This window comes from Malaclemys terrapin, chromosome 6, assembly GCF_027887155.1.
Source record: "Malaclemys terrapin pileata isolate rMalTer1 chromosome 6, rMalTer1.hap1, whole genome shotgun sequence".
Lineage (NCBI taxonomy): Eukaryota > Metazoa > Chordata > Testudines > Emydidae > Malaclemys > Malaclemys terrapin.
In genome coordinates, this window is record NC_071510.1 from 27,479,687 (window position 1) to 27,500,715 (window position 21,029).

Below are 21,029 nucleotides of genomic sequence, written 5' to 3' on the forward strand. Positions count from 1 at the left end.
CTGTTGAGAAAACTAAGAAAGGGAAAGTGATAGCCAACTGACACCACTGGGGAGATTCATTCCAGAGACTGTACATCTGGATCCTACAGCTGCCATGCTCACAATAACTGACTAGTTCTAATGCTGGAGGTAAAGTAATAGCAGCAGCATGTCCACAGAAGACATTGAAAAGATATGGGTATGACGGTTTGCTGCTGTGTTCTGTGTATTCCAGTATGCTTTGGAATTGTGAGAGAGTGCATGTGTTTTCAGCACACCATTTGTGAGAAGGGACTGAAGCTATGTGCTGATACACAGAAGCCTAGAATCCAGAAGAATAATAGAAGAGTTTATCCGTAGCCATTTTCTAGGACAGAAAATGTCATTAACATAATAAGAAATGTCAGTTAGGAGGACACTGATATGGGGCCTCATTTGAATTCCCATTGCTGTTAGCTCCATTGATAGAGCTGGTCCAAAAATGCCCCCCCCCCCTCCAAAAAAAAATTAGATGAAAATGTAAATTTTTCCTTTTTGGTCAAAACTTTCAGTGGAAAATTTTGACTGTCAACCCTCTCACCCCACCATTATCACTCCCAAAAATATTTTTTTTCCCCTGCTGGAAACCACAACTTTTCAGCTAAAAAAAATGTTTGTTTTGTTGTATTTTTAAACTGAAAGCTAGACGGGGAAAACAAGGCACTTTATGCAAAACATTTTTGCATAACCTCAGTTGTCCTGCAAAAAAAAAAAAAAAAAAATTAACAGGAAATTGTCAGCTAGCCCTACCCATTGACTCCAGTGGAGTTACAGCTGATTTACACTGGTGAAAGATCGGAGCCAGGACATGATAATGATCTTGCAACTATTTCCACAATACCGAAGTTCTGGGAGGAGAGATGACAACATAACATGGAGTTTATGATGTGGTTTTATTTTAAACCTTTAGTAGCTGCCTTAAAAAAAAGAAAAGAAAAAGAAAAAAGGAAAAACTCTTTATCTTGTCAGGTAGATAAAAACATATTTTGATTACAAGGCATGTATTTCTGCAAAATAAATATGCACTCTCAATGTTTGTGGCTTACATATTCCCAAATGGATAATAAGTACTTGGAAGTAGATAAGTGTTCTCAGTGATTGTTATTGAGACATTCATCCCCGTGCATTGTTTGAGACTTAAAGTGAAATGAATGTTTTGAACTGAGGTTACAGTTTCCAATAACTTCCTGAAGGATGGTGGGTACCTTCAAATCAGCCTTTTGTGTAATAGCTGCTGCTGTTTCAGTTTGTGGTCAAGATCAGGGGAATGGCATATGCCCAGCACAATTTTGTCTAACATGCAAAATGGCTTTCTTGTGTGTTGTAGGGGGAGGGAGGTGGTTGTTTTTTGTTTTTTGTTTAAATTGTGTATGATGCAATGGCCTAAATATACATACATAGACGACTGATACAAAGCAGTAGTCTGTTAAAAATGCTTTTATCGCAAGGTAGTCAGGAAAAAAAATGCAAATGGATATCAAAATACAGCCTAATTGTTAGTAATTCTCAATTTTATTTAAATGCCACTTTCTCTCAATCTTTTTCTCACTGACTTCAGTGAATGCAGGATCTGGCCCTAAGGATTATATTTATTGGCTCTAGCTGTGTTTGTAGTATTTGTAATGTTCCCTGGTTTATACTATTACGTTTACCATGCTGCTTACATACACACTGAATAATACTTAGCATCATTATTGCACTTTATGTGTTCAGAGCACTGCACAGACTTCACAACACCCTTGAGAGGGGAGTGTATAAAATGGAGGTCATAATGCTATCGGGGAAACAGTCAGAATAGTAAATCTGTCTTAACCAAGGCCACACAGTGAGAGTCAGTGACAGAGCCAGGAAGAGAATGGAAAGCTAAATACTATTTACACACAACTCTAGAAGTTGCATGTGTGCAGGTAGAACAGTCAAATGTTTCTAGTCCATGTGCCTATAGAATCCTCATCACTTCAGTAGCTGAGCACCTCAGTATTTGCATTACTTTTATCCTCAACATTGCTATCAAGTAGGGAAGCATTATGCCCAAAAAGTGAAGCACTGGGTAGATTAAGTGACTTGCCAAAGGCTACAAAATAAGCCTGTGGCAGAACTGGGAAACCCAGGGTCTTTAGAGTTCAAGTCCAGTGACTTAACTACAACATTCTTCATCCCCATTGTCAGGCATGGTACAAAGCTCATTTTCTTTAATACACCTCTACCCCGATATAATGTGACCCGATATAACACGAATTCGGATAAAACGTGGTAAAGCAGTGCTTCAGGGGTGCAGGGCTGTGCACTCCAGTGGATCAAAGCAAGTTCGATATAACACGGTTTCACCTATAACATGGTAAGATTTTTTGGCTCCCGAGGACAGCGTTATATCGGGGTAGAAGTGTATTTGGGAGAGAGGGTAAATGTTCTTTTGAAGGCTGGAGGGACAGGGAGATTTTGAGTAGGTTTAGAACATTTGGCTGGGAACAAGGTGTGGGAGGAACCTTACACAAAGATGCTAGGATGAGGAACTGTCCATAGGAGCAGAATCCAAACTGCAGCTGGACCAACAGCACACCAAGATGGTAGGAAGAGGTCAAAGGAGCCGCTAATATGACAACTAAGTCTCTGGTATTCAAAGTAAAACCACAGGCTTTGGTCTCTCTCTCTCTCTCTCCTACCTAAAGAGGGTTGTCTTAAAGAACGAACTTGGATCCTAGACCCTGAGTGTTCTATCTTGTACTTTTGGACTATCCTGTAGAAGCATCACTTAGATATTCTTTATATTCATACTGTAACTGAAGTCCAAGTGTAGTGCCTAGGGGATTTGCATTCTTTATCTCCTGCCAGCCCTCAGAAAGAATCATTTTTAATTAAGTGAGTGTTTATTGGGAACCCATCAAAGGTTAGGAAGTCTGTAGACCCTAGAGTTTGGAGTTGCCTACAGCACTAGTCTGGGAGCTCATGATACACAGAGCACATGCCCAGGATCAAAAAAGGGCTTCTTACTACAACATTCATAGTGACATCTTATTGTAGGGTCAACTTACCATATTTTGTGTACTGTATGAATAGCCAACCAAGTGTACTGCTGCTATAGAACTGGAGAGAGAAAATTTCTCTACTATATTTCTGCCTTTCACATTTTATTTTTGCTATGTATTCACCCATTTAAATCTATGTAGCCAACAGCTGGTTTTGATTAAGAAAGCATTAAAAGTAGTCTGAGTCCACAAATTCAGAACTACCTTTCTCCACGAACCATGGAGCATAATGCACTTAATTGGCTCATTCATGATTTCCTTTCTTTTTCAAAGCCAACCAGGTTGACCCATCCAAAGTTATCAAGTATAACAGACTCTCTCCCCCTCAGATCAATATTACATTCTACCATTTTTCTCTCTCCTTCTGAGACTATGAGTTATTATTACTACTACTCTGGTGCCCATATCCTGTGTTTCTGTTTCCATTCAGAAATGGTAATTAAAGAAAGATATGGTTTATTTTTAAAATGTGCTCCTGCAGCAGGCTGCAAAAAAGAATAACTGATTTGAAACCAACTTGTTGAACTCATCACCACCTGGTTTACATTTGTTATCAACCCCTGAAGCATGAAGGCCTTATTGCAACTTCAGATACACACAAGCAACTCCCACTGAAGCCTATTACACCTGTGCATGTGCATCAGAGATCATAGTTTGGCTCAATGACTGTAGTCTCAACTGATTTAAACAAGCAATAGGTCATCTGTCCTTTTTGTTTTGTTTATTATATGGTTCAATTTACCACTTTGCTCCATAAATCACTCATTAATTTGCATCTTGAACAGCATTTATGGTGAGAAAAGTGACTAAAATAAAAAGCAGCACTGTTTTCACAATCACTTTTCAGAGCACCTCCACTTTTTATTAGTATTTGCTGAGGAAGATTTAAGAACATGAGAACTACCAGACTAGGTCAACCCAATAGTCCATCTAGATCAATATCCTGTCTCTGATAGTGGTCAGAATTAGAGCTTCAGTGGAGTGTACAGAACAGGGAAATTGGAGTGATTCACCCATCTTCTCCTCCTATATTCTGGTAGAGATTTAGTGTCACATTCCTGAATATCTTGGCTAACACCCATTAAATGATCTATCCTCCATGAAATTAGCCAGCTCTTTTTTGAATCCAGTTATACTTTTGGCCATCCTGTGGCAATGAGTTCTACAGGTTTGTTGCGCACTGTGTGCAAAAGTGCTTCCTCTTGTTAGTATTAAACCTTCTGCCTATTAATTACATTGGGTGATCTCTGCTTTTTGTATTGTGGGAAAGGGTAAACAACATTTTTCTATTCACATTTTTCCCCACACCATTTTACAGACCTTTATCATATTTCCTCCCTCCCCCACTTAGTCTCCTCTTTTCTAAGCTGAACAGTCTTTTTAGTCTCTCTTTGTGTGGAAGCTGTTCCATACCCTTGATCATCTTTGTTGCTCTTCTCTGTACCTTTTACAGTTCCACTATATTCTTTTTGAGATGGGGCTATCACAACTATGATATTTTCTCTCTCTTTCCTAACATTGTTTGCCTTTGTTGACCAGTACTGCACTTTGAGCTGAAGTTTTCAGAGACTATCCACAATGGACTTCAGGATCTTTCTTAAGTGGTGTAACAGGGCATGGCTTCACTCCTCACAGAAACAGCACTGATTCCACTAGGTGTGCACTCACTGACCTTTTATTTCAAGTTCCCTCCACCAATATCATTACAGTCACCAGGGAACAGTTTGTTTACAATATCTACAGTGCTCGTCTCTCTCTCTTCAGGACCCGAGGTCTGCCTCCTCTAAGGCCTCTGTGTGACTGGGCTCAGCTAGCCCTCTTACTCTTCCCCGGGCATGTCTTTCCCATGCCTCTTTAGTAGACTTGGGTTGATGGGCTAATTGAATTGTTATCCCACCCAGCCCACTCGCATAATTAGATAATTACCGCACTCAGCTTGATCTGGAAGCAAGTAGCATCTAAGTGATCAAAATGCAGGCTCACCTGTTCACTCCCTGCATTCTGTCACAAGTGGTAACTGCTAATTTAGAACCCATCATTATATATGTGTAGTAGGGCTGTCGATTAATCGCAGTTAACTCACATGATTACAACTGCGATTAATCATGATTAATTTTTTTAATCGCAATTAATTTTGTTGAGTTAATTGCACTGTTAAAGAATAGAATACCAATTGAAATTTAAATATTTTGGATGTTATTCTACATTTTCATATATATTGATTTCTATTACAACACAGAATACAAAGTGTATATTATTTTTATTAAACATATTTGCACTATAAAAATGATAAAAGAGTATTTCAATTCACCTCATACAAGTACCGTAGTGCAATCTCTTTGTCGTGAAAATGCAATTTACAAATGTAGATTTTTTTTGGTTACATCATCGCACTCAAAAACAAAACAATGTAAAACTTCAGAGTCTACAAGTCCACTCAGTCCTACTTCTTGTTCAGCCAATCACTAAAACAAACAAGTTTGTTTACATTTATGGGAAATAATGCTGTCCTCTTCTTATTTACAATGTCACCACAAAGTGAGAACAGGCTTTTGCATGGCATTTTTATAGCCAGCATTGCAAGATATTTGTGTGCCAGATATGCTAAACATTCGTATGCCCCTTCATGCTTTGGCCACCATTCTAGACATGTTTCTATGCTGATAATGCTCATTAAAAAAAAAAAAAGTGTTAATTAAATTTGTGACTGAATTCCTCGGAGGAGAATTGCATGTCCCTTGTTCTGTTTTATCCACATTCTGCCACATATTTCATGTTATAGCAGTCTCAGATGATGACCCAGCACACGTTGTTCATTTTAAGAATACTTTCACTTCAGATTTGACAAAATGCAAAGAAGGTACCGATGTGAGATTTCTAAAGATAGCTCCAGCACTCAACCCAAGGTTTAAGAATCTGAAATGCCTTCCAAAATTTGAGAGGGAAGAGGTGTGAAGCATGGTTTCAGACGTCTTAAAAGAGCAACACTCCAATACAGAAACTACAGAACCTGAACCACCAAAGAAGAAAATCAACCTTCTGCTGGTGGCATCTGACTCAGATAATGAAAATGAACATGCGTCAGCCTGCACTGCTTTGGATTGTTATCGAGCAGAATGGACGCATGTCAACTGGAATGGTGGTTGAAGCATGAAAGGACATATGAATGCAAAAATATAAAGTGAGCACTGTACACTTTGTATTCTGTATTGTAATTGAAATAAATACATTAAAAATGTAGAAAACATCCAAAAATATTTAAATAAATGATATTCTACTATTATTTAACAGTGCGATTAATCACAATTTTAAAAATTGCTTGACAGCCCTACTGCATACTTTAGGACAGTCTGATCACTGGAGGGGTCTCTTTAACCAGCTATTGGTATTAGGTTGAACAAACATATAGGGGTATGATTGCTCTCTCTAAATTTATTGTGGTGAACACTAGGGGGAGAGAAAGTTATTTAAACTAAAGGACAATGTTGGCACAAGTACTGGCACTGAATAAATTTAGTCTGGAAATTAGAAGTTTCTAACCATCAGAGGAGTTCTGGAACAGCCTTTCAAGAGGAGGAATAGGGGGGCAAACAATCTAACTAGTTTTAAGATGGAGCTTGATAGTACATGACAGGAACTGGCTGAATGACCCAGGAAGTTCCTTCCAGTCCTATGTTCCTAAATAGAACCAGTCTACCCTCCAGGTCTACTTATTAGTTTAATCCAGTAGATTGGATTTTCCTTGTACTTCAAGATTGTTTTACATTGCTCTCTTATTGTGCAAAGACCAGACTGAAAATCAATAGGTTGGTATTAACAAAGTTTCACAGGATGATATGCAACACATCTAGCAGCTTTCTCTGACAAGGCAGAGAGTTCAGAATAACCAGGCAAGGACCTCTCATTCAATTTCAAAGAAGACTTCCTTGCTGTTCAATAATCATGGTAGAGAGAAGTCACAAGCAAGATCTAATACCACTTAATCACTCAGAGCCAGCAACCTGCTTTCACCTTTTCCTCCATCCCTGGTCATCTTTCTTTTCCACTGTCATTACCCCCTGTAGGAGGTTAAACTAGGTGGAGCACAGTATGCAAATTTAGCACATGCCATCATGATTTATAACAGATCTGCAACTAGCCTAATTTAAACCCACCATCAATAAATGCCTTTGTAATTTATACCCTTAGTGGGGCTGCTACTGAGACAGCACTGTGCTTCAGTCATACTTTAAGATGCTGAGAATGGATTATGGTCCAATATATAGATATTTTCTCAGTGCTACTTTAAAATTGGGAAAAGAAGTATACCTTGCGATTTCAAACCATCCCCTGCCCTTCAAAAATACCTTCCCACAGGCTACTTTGGAAAGCAGGAAGATTCTGTTTGAAGTACATGCATTAATAAACGTAAGCCATTTGCAAAAAATAACTTTTTGACGATTTACACAAATCAATCCCTCTCACGCAATGCTTTCAGCAGTCAAGATTGAAAGTTTTGTCAAAAAAGAAAGGACCATGTGCTTTTTAGTGCTAATTACTAGCTTGTCAGAATAACTGACTGGCTGAAGGGAAAGTTTTCCAAAGTCAGCTTTTTTTTTTTAAAAAAGGATGTGTACTCTGGATCTTAAAGCCTCTAGCATATGGTAGAGGTGGGGTGATTCCTGGCCTGATTACGTAAAGCTTTTACCTTTAGGGAAAACTGCTAAGTGTTGTGTTACATTTGCCTCAAGGGATGTAAATATCACACCCCATTCCTTTTCAACCTGCATCTTAATTGAAGAAATAAACCATCTTCCAAGAGGGAGGAGGACTGGATGTTTATCTCCAAGTGATATCTTCAGAAACTTTGTGTAAATATTAAAGAATGGAAAGTTACTAAGACGAGCACTGTTTCACTGAGGCAGCTGAAAATAACCATTGTGTCAATATGTTAGAGTTTGCTCTTTTCTCTTCAAATTGATCACAATTATGATATTTTTGATCATTTGAACAATTACAAAGGGTTTTTATGAATGTTTGGCCCTCAAGCTATTCACAATCTGTTCATAGCAAGCATTCCTGCAAGCAGTTGAATCCAGTATTCAGTCTGTGCAAATGGCCACCTAAGTCACATGCTATGGTTTCTCATCCCTGATTGGAGGACTTAAAGCTTTATAAGCAGGAGCAGTGGCTGAAGAAAGTATTGGGGCATTGAATTTCTCATGAAGAAGTGCGAGTATGCTTTAAAGACAGGCATAAACAGATTAAGCAAACTTTAGAACATTTAAAATATTTTCCCATCCATTTTTGCTCATGAAAGCTCCCTATTTGGCTACCTATATGGATACCAGATTTAAGAATACCCGTTTTCTTGCAACATTCCAACCAAGTAATTTTGCATGCGCGCATGTAGATTAGACTCAGCAAGTAACTTCATAAAAAAAATACACCCTATTTTATTCTTTTCTCTAAACATTTATGTGAATAAAAATCATTTCATGACTATTCATGGAAAAACAAAAAAAAAATCGTGATTTGGTGCAACCAAATTTGTATGAGTCAGATTTAACAAATGTGTATACAAATAATTTTTTCCACTACTCACCCAAGCTCTACTGGAAATTATGATCCAAATTTTTAAACTTAGGCTATGTCTACATGGCTTTGCAGTTTGGACTATGAGGTACAAATTGCAGCGTCCACTCATGTGCTATGCTGTAACTCCCATGTGGATTCTATGAGTGAAAACTAAAAAGGTACCAGGATCACATCAACATAGTTCTCTTTAAGAAGGACTAAGTTAAAGGTATTTAGTTTGTCCACAGTGCTGCAGTTCGCACCCCCCATAGTCTGAACGGTGGGGCCATGTAGATAACACTTTGGGTCCCAAAGTTAAGCACCAAACTTGGTATTTGAGTACTTAAATAAATTGCCAGATTTGCAGATTCCTACTAAAATAGGTGGAAGTTACAGATCGTCAGCACTTCTGAAAATGTATTAAATATTAGCACAGCATAACATTGTTAAAAATCTCAAAATATGAATCACCAGAAAAATATTTTTGAAAAGACGTGGACTTGGAATACAGAAATTGCATGACTTTATAAAAAGGTACAATATTTTCCTGGAGACTGAAATCAATAACAAAAAGGAAACATTAAGAATATAAGTATGGCCAACCCTAAACATTCATAAATCATGAATCAGGCCCTCCAAAATCATGAGATTAAAAAAAAAATCTCAGAACTTAAAAATCCTATTTATTATACTTCTTATTTTGCGACTTTAGCATGCTCTCATATCACATTTTCAAGTTTTATCTCTGCAACCAGATGGGCTAGAAATGTTCAAAAAAAAGAAAAGAAAAAATAAAAGCTGAGATTCTGATGAAACCGACTTGTCTTCAGGAGCTGGATCTTTAAGTAAAATGTCAAATATTGTGAGACTTGCAGTAAACTGACAAGAGGTAGCAGCACTTTTCATTTGTTGCTTCAGAGAGTCACAGCTAGAAATTTTGTTGTTCTATTAGCTTTGATTTACTAAGAAAACCAAAAAAAAAAAAAAAGCTTAAGAAAAGCTGGTTAATGTTGAGGACTTCTTAGAAACCACACTTCGTTTTGTAATAGAATCAGTACAATATATTACAGTTACAGGTCAGCTTCTAGCATGTATCTGAAATCTATTTCTGATGGCTAGCTTTTGGAGGTATTTTATTTGTTCTGTTTTGTTTCAATGGGAGTGACTGTATATTTAAAGGAGTGAGAATTTTATTGATCTGCAGCTTTTTTCTACATTCCCTGTTCTCACAAAACTCATGGAAGCCATTTGAAACTAGTGAAAAATTGATCATTTTGGCAATGTTAATAAACTATTTTTTGAACAGCTGAAATGGCTCAGGGATTTGAAGTTTTGCAGAGGGAGAGTCTTCAGATCTGAAAGGTACCTTTTGTTCTCGTGAAATTCCCATCCAGATTTGGCAGAGATAGAAGCCATATATGCACATGCCCAGTAGAACTGCAGACTTGTCCCTTAATTTTTGCCACATTTCATCTGTACTGCATGTGCTCCCAATCTGACTCCCGTGGGGCACATAGTGTCAGTAAGCAACTACTTCTATCTCCTCAACTGCATTCAACAAATCTGAGGAGAGAGAGGTCCTAGGGTGTGGAGTGCCTGCCTTCCTTCTCTATAATCATGTCTGTAAAAGTGTGGGTTAATGCTCATCTCCACTTTGCCCTGAGAGACTTGGGGAGGGGAAGAAGAGGGATCTCAGAGTTTCCAGCAAAAGCACTCAGTTAGTACTTTAGTATAAGCTGGTCTGAACATTAACTATAGCACAGCTAGTGCTCCACTATAATTTAGTTACACATTTATTTCCTTGTTACATCTGTAACACACACAGACGCATGGGCACACATAAACAGAAACATGTTAAAATATTTTGTTTTTTTAAAGCATTTCATTGTAGTGGGGAGGGGTAATATTTCTGAAAGTCAACTAACAGAACTGGCTAGCACTAACCATACTGTAGCACAGGTTAGTTATATGGTAGCTCTATGTGTTGTCCTGTATTTGGTGTGTCCCTTTAGGAATTAGGGGCTAAGTCCACTAATGGTCTGAGGTGCATAAGTCCAATGTTTAGGCACCACTGAGATCCTCAAACCGCCTGCTCAGCTGCCACCTAACCCCATAGGCAGCTAAAATCCTTAGGTACCCAAGTTTCTACCATTAAAGTTCCCTAGGTGCCTACGTTTCTGCCAGTGAGTATGCGAGCAGCCATTTCAGTCTAGGCATCTGATGCTTAAGTGCCAGCATGATCCTCAAACTAGGTGTTGCCCCATCTATCTTGCCTGCGGGCCTGATTCAGTAGGTATGTTCTGAGCACACCTAAACTCAAACAAAACAGCCAGAGAGCACACAATAGCCTTCCTTTATAACCTTTAGCCTAGTGCTTATGGAACTCACCCAGGCTGTGGGACACTTGGGTTTAATTCCCACCCTCAGATGCCTGATGTTAAGAGGGGATTTCAATTTAGGTTTACCACCTCTTAGGCAAGTGCCCCCAACTACTGAACTGTAGAGTCACTCTCTCTCGCTCTGGTCTAATTCATATTTAATTTATAACACAACAATTCAACAGGAGAGATATAGAGAGATCCACCTCAAGGGATCCCATAGTCCTGTGGCAGGACAATCACCAGAGAGGTGAGACACACAAGTTCAAATCCCCTCTACACATCAGGTAGAGGGAAGGATTGATCTTGGGTCTCCTATCTCCTGGCTGGGTGCTGTACCATTCAAGTAAATATTTCAGAGAGGACTCCTTTCCCTCCCCACCAAGCATTTCTTGTAAAAACACACACACCTACACAGTTTGGGCACCTATCTCTAGGTGAGGGTTGATAGCTCAGAATCCCAAACAGACATCGGAATCTAAATTCAGCGTGGAGAGAGTTGCCTAACTCCCTGAGAAAGGCAGGAGTTAGGCCACACCCCTCTCCTCCGCCTCATCTGCTATTGATTAGCATAGCTAGTTCCCCGCTCAGCATGTTGGCTTTTTTGGATCCCATTCTTAGGCACTTAAGTCTCTCATATATTATATAGGGAGCCTAAGTGCCTAACTAAGGGCTGTGGATTCTACTGGGTGGCAAGGCACCTAAGACCCTTTGTGGATCTAGCCCTAGAATACTTATTGCCTTCTGCATTACTTAACCCCCAATATTGACTCCCATTGGTCACAATAATGACCTTCATATCCATTATGCACCTTCATGCAATGGTATGTTATCTGTCAGTAGGACCTACAACAACAGGGGCTATTATTTACTACACCATATGTGAACATGTCATCATACAGAATTAGGAGATAGACCTGACCAAAGACCTATCCACTGTGTTCTTATATCATACAACTGCTTTATTTTGGACTCCTTTACTTTTAAGTACTTAATGTTTGCTCAACATGCACCCAATTAGTAGAATTCAGTTAACATGCATGCACAAGTTTCCCTTTTTTAATTAAATACTCAGACTCATTTCAGAAGTAGCATAAATATGCAGTCAACTTTAAGATTAATAGGTTTAGACTCAAACACTTATTTTTGGTCTTCATGGACAATCTACTATTTCCACCAAGATTTCCCCCCAACCTCACCCTACCTACAACTTTATCTGTATTTAAAGTTAATGAGCTTTTTCAATTAAAGCTTCAGATACTTAGCCTTTGGATAACATTTAGATGAACCAGAGTGTATCTAATTATGTTGGGTGAATTTTAAGAGGCTCTGTATATACTTCATTCATAACAGGCACATGTTAAGTTGCAAGCATGTACTGGACATCATTCTAGGCTGAATGCAAATTGCCCTTTTGAAAACACATTACAATAGGTCTGAGAGTTTGAAGAATGACTGCACTAACAATTGCCTTTGAGTGTGTGTTTAACATCAGCTGTTCTGGCTGGCAGGAAAACTGAGGTTTCCATCAGGTCCAAAACTAGATGAGAAAAAAGAGACTGGGTAAATTAAGAGAACATTGCCTAAACTGGACAAAACATACCTCAAGAAGATTGAACACTTCCTGCTTGCTTAGATAGTGGTTTCAATATTAAGCTAAGGAGATTAAACTGAAAAGACTATGCAAACATTAGCAAAGGGAAGGAAAGATGGTCTTGTAGTTAAGGTACCGGACTGGGATTCAGGAGACCTGTTCCAAGCTTTGCCACAGATTTCTTGTTCAACCTTGGGCAAGTCACTTTGTCTCCCCATGCCTCAGTTTCCCTGCCATATAATTGCCATGATAGTACCTTGCTACCTCATAGAAATGTTGTGAGGATAAAGCCAGTGAAGAAAGTAAAGCATTGAGCAGTGATGGGGGCCATATAAGTACGCAAATAGGTAGAAAGCCACAAAATGCATATCCAGACCAGGATTCTGAACACTTCAAAGCTGGGGAGTGCCGAGATTCAGAGTTTTGGTTCAGCCCCATTATAAAGATAAGAAGTTGGACATTTTGGAAAATTACTCTAGGAGTTGAGGTTTCAAGGCCCACCACCTAGTGCAAGGATAGTCAAATTTGGAGTTCAGTGCCATCTCTAAAAAAGCATGGAAACTCTTTCAAAGAAAAGACAGGATAGTCATTTAAAAGTGTCCTATATTGAAAGGGGATTATAAAACTGCCTGAGTAAGAACATCCTCCTATTTGTGTTCTAGATTCTGTGTTCTTACAAGACAACAAAGCATATTCTTAAAAAGTCAAACTGTTGACACCACAGATTTCGGATACTGTGCTGCATACAAATGATACTTTCAAATTTGTCTCACGGGTACTGTGAATGGCAATATAATTCCTCTCTAACAGCTGTATTTCTATTTCAAACCGAACAATTGTTGCTTTCCCCCCCTGGCATACAACCCTATCTACTACCTAGAACCAACCTTCTGTCTTAACATCTCTCTCCACTGAAGTCATATTCATGATCTTCTGGACAGTATATTGAGTTCAATTTAGAAAGACTGCAATTTTCACGTCTGGTTTTGGTAACTGAAAACCATATTTCATGTGGCAAACAATGGCTACAAATCGTAACTCACAGTGACAACCTGGTACATTGTCTCACACCATCATATAAGATAATGCAAATCACCACGATATTTGTACTCGATTCTTAAGAATAGCTCTAATCAAGTTTCAATGTAGAGTGCTAGAGGGGGGTCAGCTGTCAGAAAGAAATTTCATATACAATTATATTTGAGCAGCAACAGGCCTTCATTTATGGCTTCATTCATAATCACAGATTGGCTTTTTGAAACGTTTTGTGTGATTTGATTACTTGTAGTGAGCTACTTGGCTTTTGCTGGCTGGTATATGGACTGGAAACAGAAATAAACAAACTAAAATACAAGCACAGTTGGAGCAACAAAGAATTGAAAAAGGAGCTTTAACAACTTACCAAGATACCTTTGTCATTCTTTTTGGGCTCTTGTCCCAGTGATTTCAGCCTGAAAGCATTAAAATGAGTTCCTTATACATGTTTTGCAGGTGAGAGTTTTTTGAGCTTTAATTTGCTGTTTGATTCGCCCCAGGATTTTCAGGTGTTGCATGAAGGAGTAAAGAACAGAAAGTACCTCAGTTCTTGGTTGTGAGCCATTGGATGATGGCCATAGCATTATTAAACCATCTAAGCATGCTGGGTCTCAACCACAAAATTTAATTTTCCCTACTGCAGGGACTAATCAACTACCACAGGCTTTAAGACCTGAGGAGACTGTTTTTATCTTTTTTGTTTTCTTTCAAAGACTGAAGTGGAGTTAATTTTACAGTTTTGACTATCCTCAGGGTTACTAACAGTGACAGAAATTTAGCTTGATGAGAAACAGATAAGAGATGGAATTTATGCTTATGCTAGGTCATAAATAAAGATAAAAGGAGCTAGGTAATTAACAGCACCTCTGTAAGTAGGGTTGGAAGACCCCACTTCCTCTTGAATGAAGCAAAAAAAGACCAAAGGAAAGCAAGGCATGCTGAATGGCGTCAGCAGTTACCTCCTTCATTGGCTGAAAGTGGGGTAAGTTGGTTTCTACTTCAATAACCCAGTGCTCAGAAAAAGCCACCTCCAGTGAAAAAGCTAAATTACAGCCCTGTGGATTACTGAACCCCAGAGTACGCATACAGCATTATTTTAAAAGTGAGTTTTCTATTCAAAAGATCTTCATACTATGGAATTCACTGAATAACTTCCCATCTGCTTTTTTAAATGGCTGCTGACATTTTCCTTTGCAGAAACTCCATTTGTATGGTCTCCACCTTAGCAGTTCAACTCAGAAATTGAACCATCTAGGTTTCACTTACTGAGCAGCATAGATTTTTATACTAAATGAGGGGGGAGGGGAGAGAGAAATACTGCAGCTCAGCACCACCACAATATTAATCTACATTGTTTTTAATCATGGGAGCTGTTTCTTGGAGTTCTCCCAAGACAGACGAGTGGGGAAAAAAGAATCCACAATGAAATAATGATAACTTAAAATGTACCAGTCCTGGTGATAAAGGCTGTACTACACACACACGCTAAATTTATTTTAAAAAAAAAAGTGCTTTCAAACAGCAGTTCACATGATTAAGAAAGGATTCTTTCAAAATGACAGTTGCTCAGGCTTTATAGGAAACATTAGCTTTAAAAGAAATTTGGAAATAGAAGTTCCTACCAAAGAAAACAATTATAAATATTCTTAATTTGTCTGGAAATAATTTGTCATACAAAATTGGACCGAGATACGTTTATACAAATGCTTCAGATACACTGATGTTGTAATGCCTGTTAGGAGCCCAGCATATTTTTTCACAGAGTGTTCCAATAACATGTTAAAGAAAAGGATATGACTTTCACTTTTATCTTCTGCCTCCCCACCACCCCCTTTCCTCTCGCCATCCCTCTTCCTTTTCTTGGGAGCATAAAATAACTGGAAGACTTAGTAACTACTACTCAGTGTATTTTATTATTTCAGGAATTCATTCCAAGCTGGGCTGCAATTACATTTAAAACTGGAGAATAATGGGCTATTGACATGTATATGGTTTTAGAAATATAAGGCTTCATTTTCTCAGCTGGAATTTCCCCACAATGTGCATTTGCATTACATTAGGGATGCTCTTTTTAAAAAGAGCATCGCATGCATTCAGACGTTTTGACATTATCTGGGTCAGAGGCAACATTTAAAAGCAATAGCCCTACATCTACTGTGAATCTCTTAGAGGCAAGCACAATGCATTAGTGAAAATGAGAGAAACACTGAGAGGTTCTCCATATTAAGCCATAGTTTATGACAAACCTGCCTGCACCAGACATTAATCTACAGGAGATAGATTGTCATGGTCATGGTCCTCTGCTCCACTCCAACTGCATATACATTACCTAAATTGAAATCTGCACTTCTTCACGCCATGTGCAGTTTGATGTGACTGTACTAGAAATGGTAGGGTGCATAAACTAGCAGTTTTCATGGTGCATATAATCTTCTCCATTTTCCATGTATTTACCTACACATATAGCAGCTGCAGGCTTTTCCTTCTAGCTTGACAATGAAGGCATTATTCTTGGTTGCTTAGCTGAAGTCTAACTAGCCTGTCAGGCTGAAAATTGCATGGCACTGGCCAGGTATGTAAGCAGCTCAGCATCTTTCCTATTCCCAGAAGTGCCTAAGACATAATGAAAAAGGAATGCCAAAGTTCTTCACCTGTTATAATCACTTTATAAAGCCCTTTACAATAAATTCTTTGTCATCTTCCAAGAAGAAGTCAGTTGTGAATGGCAGTGGTTATGAGTGTGTGCTTTGTATGAATAGAAAGACCTGTATAACTGGTGTGCTATTGCAATAAAACCCCCACTGAGATTGCACAAGATATCTAGAATTCTCTAATCCACCACTTCCTACATTTCCAGATATCATTTACCCTGCACTTACGCTTCCTTTTCTGAATGGACATGAGTTCCTCAATTGTACTAATCCATCTGTAATTATTGTGATAGGAAAGTATTTAACACCCCATCTTCAGCTTCCCCTTTTATGTTTCACTTCTCCCCCTTCCCTCCTCCAAGTTCTCTGCCCTCCACACACCATATCTACCTTTCCCTCCTCCCTTATCTGTTTCTGCTCCACACACACACACAGCTCTCTCCCTTTCACAAGCCCAATTAATTCTTTGTCTCCCCTTGACTCTGGAGACAGCTTTCCCAACACTGACCACCCCTCACCCAGAACACATCTTTACCCACCCCATACTGGCTCCCTACCTAGCAGCCTCATTCACATCTCTGGTCCTCCCTCCCTTCTTTTTCCTGAGTCTTCTTCTGTATTCAGCTCCAAACAACTCACCACAGTCACCAATCTCTGTCTCCCATTCTCTCTCCCTCACCCTCACAGACACCTGACTTTCCTCCCCCCATTGATAAAAGTGGAAGTACCCAGCTCTTGCTTTCCTATTCCTGGCACTTCCACTACTGTCTCCCTCCTGCTACTCCTCCTCTTTCTTCTTTGAAGGCCTGTTGACACCAGATAAACAAGATGAAGGTGCTAAGCTAGTAACCTCCCAAGAGCTCTGCAAGTGACCTCAAAGAAGCCTTTGATTCATCACCAGCCCAGCAGGCTAGAGATGCTAAGCAGGGATTGAAGCAAGGGGGAAGTAAGAGAGTGTAAGCCTTTCCCTGCTGAAAGCATAAGAAAAGGTCTGTCCCCTCCCTCTTCTGGCCTTGGGATCGCCTCAGCCCCCCTCTCTTCCTTCCTCTTCACTGCTTGGTGAAATGCAGAGAGGATCTGAAATGGGAGCAGCAGGAGGAGTTTGTGCCTGGATGAGGAGTTTATGGAGCTTCAAAACTTCCCACCAGTAGGTGGAGTAGCACCCACATCTAACTGAAGACTAAGAATTTTTCAAGATGGGAGTCCCCTACATGCCTTGTTTTCCTAGGGGGAGATCCGTTCCTCCTTTTGTTGCTGCCTCTAGCTCTTCCTCCCTGGTACCACCAAGGAAGACCTTACCATTGGCTTCCTCTCCCTTAAGCACAATCCAAGTGAAAGAGTGACTCTGACAGCCCCCCACCCCCAGTTGCACCCCCCCACTCTGGGGAGCCAAGAGCACAGAGCAAAGGGGATGGGAGCCCATAGGATGTTCCCCTAAGCCACAATCTATATGTGTGTCCAAGCATATAGGTACAGACACACTCATCTGGCTATGAGCCTGCTTGTGGACATGGACTCCCCTTGGATACATTTATTCCCTTATCCCCATTCTATTCTCTGTACTATGTCCCATCAAACAAGATGATGCAATTTCACCTTGTGTCACATGACATCAATACCCATGACAATATACACCACAGTATTGCTGAGCTTCCTCCTCCCCATTTTTATTTTCTTCGGTCACTGATCCAAAGCATTACCTGACAGGCCTGGGTGAAGAAAAGTGACCCTGGCAGCAATGGTACTCACACCACAGCCTTTGTGAAAGGAGAAAATCCTGTTCAGCAGAGTCCTAAAGCTTTTAAACAGTGGTCCACAGTTTTAGGATTTGATCATCCAAGTTTTAAATATTAAATTTAAATATTAATTTCCACTAAAACCTATTTGTAGAGGAAAAATGGGGGAGAGCTGTGAGGATCTTTGTCCTGTTTCTTTAAAAACTAGCAGGAAGCCAGGCAGCCAGCGGCAAGGAAAGGGTTAGGCAGAAGCTCTACAGTGAGGGAGAGAAAAAGCAGCCTCAGGGATGACACTGCTTCCCTTTCTTAGATAAAATTCCTTGTTCTATGTTAGAAAAAAGTGACTCCCAGGATTATTTACCTGGGTCACATGACAATAATGTCTTCTTTTTTTTTTAAATTTAACAGCAAAGCAAGAGGGGAAAAGCGGTCAGAGAAGTATATCTTATGAAACACAATGAATCAAAATGCTCCGATGGAGCTGTTAATGTCTGTCACTTAAAACATGCATTAGAAATTTCAACAAATGTGTCTAATCTGACAAATAATAGTGACTCATTCAGCATGGCACCTGGGCATCATGTAACTATGCATTTAGACAATTTAAGAGCACTAGACTTAAATCAACCAAAGAGATAATTTTACATAGTGGAAAATGAGTACTTTGGCACAGACAGCATACTATATATGCCTAGAAAACTCCTGACCAAAGGGAGTTATTGAAAGCTAAATGATGGTATTTACCCACAGTCCTGAGATCCACTTCCTGGACTCAACAGTGCAAATAAGCCATGGTCACATAAACACCACCCTATACTGGAAACCTACTGACCACTATACTTACCTTCATGCCTCCAGTTTTCATCCAGACCACATCACACGATCCATTGTCTACAGCCAAGCCTTAAGACACAACTGCATTTGCTACAATCCCTCAGACAGAGACAAATACCTACAGGATCTCTAGCAAGCATTCTTAAAACTACAATACCTACCTGGGGAAGTGAAGAAACAGATTGACAGAACCAGAAGGGTACCCAGAAGTCACCTACTAAAGGACAGGCCCAACAAAGAAAGTAACAGAATGCCACTAGCCATCACCTATAGCCCCCAACTAAAACCTCTCCAGCGCATCATCAAGGATCTACAACCTATCCTAAAGGACAATCCCTCATTTTCACAGACTTTGGGAGACAAGCCAGTCCTCGCTTACAGACAGACTCCCAACCGGAAGCAAATACTCATCAGCAACTACAAACCACACAACAGAAACGCTAACCCAGGAATCCCTGCAACAAACCCCGTTGCTAACTCTGTCTGCATATCTATTCATAGGACCTAACCAGATCAGCCACACCATCAGGGGCTTGTTCACCTGCACATCTACCAATGTGATATGTGCCAGCAATGCCCCTCTGCCATGTACATTGGCCAAACTGAATAGCCTCTACACAAAAGAATAAATGGACACAAATCAGACATCAAGAATTGTAACATTCAAAAACCAGTAGGAGAGCACTTCAACCTCCCTGGACACTCAATAACAGACTTAAAAGTGGCCATTCTTCAAAAACAACAACAACAAAAACTTGAAAAACTGACTCCAACGAGAAACTGCAGAACTGGAATTAATTTGCAAACTTGACACCATCAAATTAGGCCTGAATAAAGACTGGGAATGGCTGGGTCACTACAAAAAAATAATTTTCCCTCTGTTGATATTCACCCCTTCTTGCCTACTCTTGGGAATGGGCCACTTCCACCCTGACTGAATTGGCCTCGTTAGCACTGACCCCCCACTTGGTAAGGCAACTCCCATCTTTTCATGTGCTGTATTTTTATACCTGCCTACTGTATTTTCCACTCCATGCATCTGATGACGTGGGTTATAGCCCACAAAAGTTTATGCCCAAATAAATTTGTTAGTGTCCAAGGTGCCACAAGGACTCCTCGTTTTTGGTCTTGAATATGAGGCAGTGGGATGCTCCAGCAGCATTTGCACTTCATGGAACAGGATGTAGTGCTCCCCTCCATTGCCTGTCTAGCTCCTAGACATATGTGGGGCATGGCTCCCTCTCATTCCCATACCCCATGGATTTCATAGACAGTCTCTTCACACCCTTAAGCACAAGGGCTGCTAAGGATCTTCACAAGAGTAGGATCAATAATTCTTGCATCTTTCCATTCCCCCTCCTCCAACATATACACAAGGTCCAGCAACAATCTTGCTTTAAGTATTTCAACTGGTTTAGTTTGGATTCCCCCTCCCCACTCCCCAAAATCCCAAATGCCATTAGGGTCCACTGATGAATCTTTGAGCATTTGGAATTATGTAAAGACAAAAATACTTAAATGCCTAAATGCCCTCTCTGTCTGCTGTTGGGTAATTTAAAATGCCTTGTAAAATGGTTTAGGACAGAGTAAATCATGGACACTGAAGATCCAGTAAGTGTACTGTAGTCTGAGATGTTCTGGCTATAATTAAATGTTACCTAATACTATGACTCAAAGCTGCTTATGTTAGAATTTCAAAATAGCAACTGCTGTTACTTCAAATGCAAATATTGTTAGGGTGTGATGTTTAGAGAAAACTGGAGGATTTGACTCATGTGCTATCCAACTTCTTAGTATTATAAGTGATGGTGTTGCTGGGACTGGTTTTTGGTTTGGATTATTTATTTATTTATTGTATTTCTAAATTTGTCACCTATAGTGTTCAGATATAATCCTAAAAAGAAAATAATGAAATGCAAAATGACTCAAAGTGTCTGTTCCTGGTCCTATTAAAATCAACAATAAAAAACTAATAACCATACGTTTTAGTTGAACTTTAGCCCGATCATTATTTATATTTAGCATAATTATTCTGAAAATGTTTTTAAAACACATAAAGCATAGTACAAGTGTATAAATTATAAATTTAAGTGCTCATAAAACTGCTGACATCCCCTTAAGAGCATTGTTGCTTAGGCAACACCTTTTACTATATGTCCAAGGTATCACCCAGACATTTTAAGAAACTACTGGTTTAGAAA

At 39.5% G+C, this 21,029-nt stretch overlaps 1 long non-coding RNA gene across 1 annotated transcript in view; it reads right to left on the minus strand.

Moving 5' to 3' along the window:
* The window catches only part of LOC128838867 (uncharacterized), a 68,262-nt gene extending 54,131 nt beyond the window's left edge, over positions 1-14,131 (minus strand). The window contains exon 1 of the long non-coding RNA XR_008445298.1: positions 13,975-14,131. This is a non-coding gene — a long non-coding RNA (uncharacterized LOC128838867). The remainder of the gene's footprint in view (positions 1-13,974) is intronic.
* Between the last annotated feature and the right edge of the window lie 6,898 nt (positions 14,132-21,029).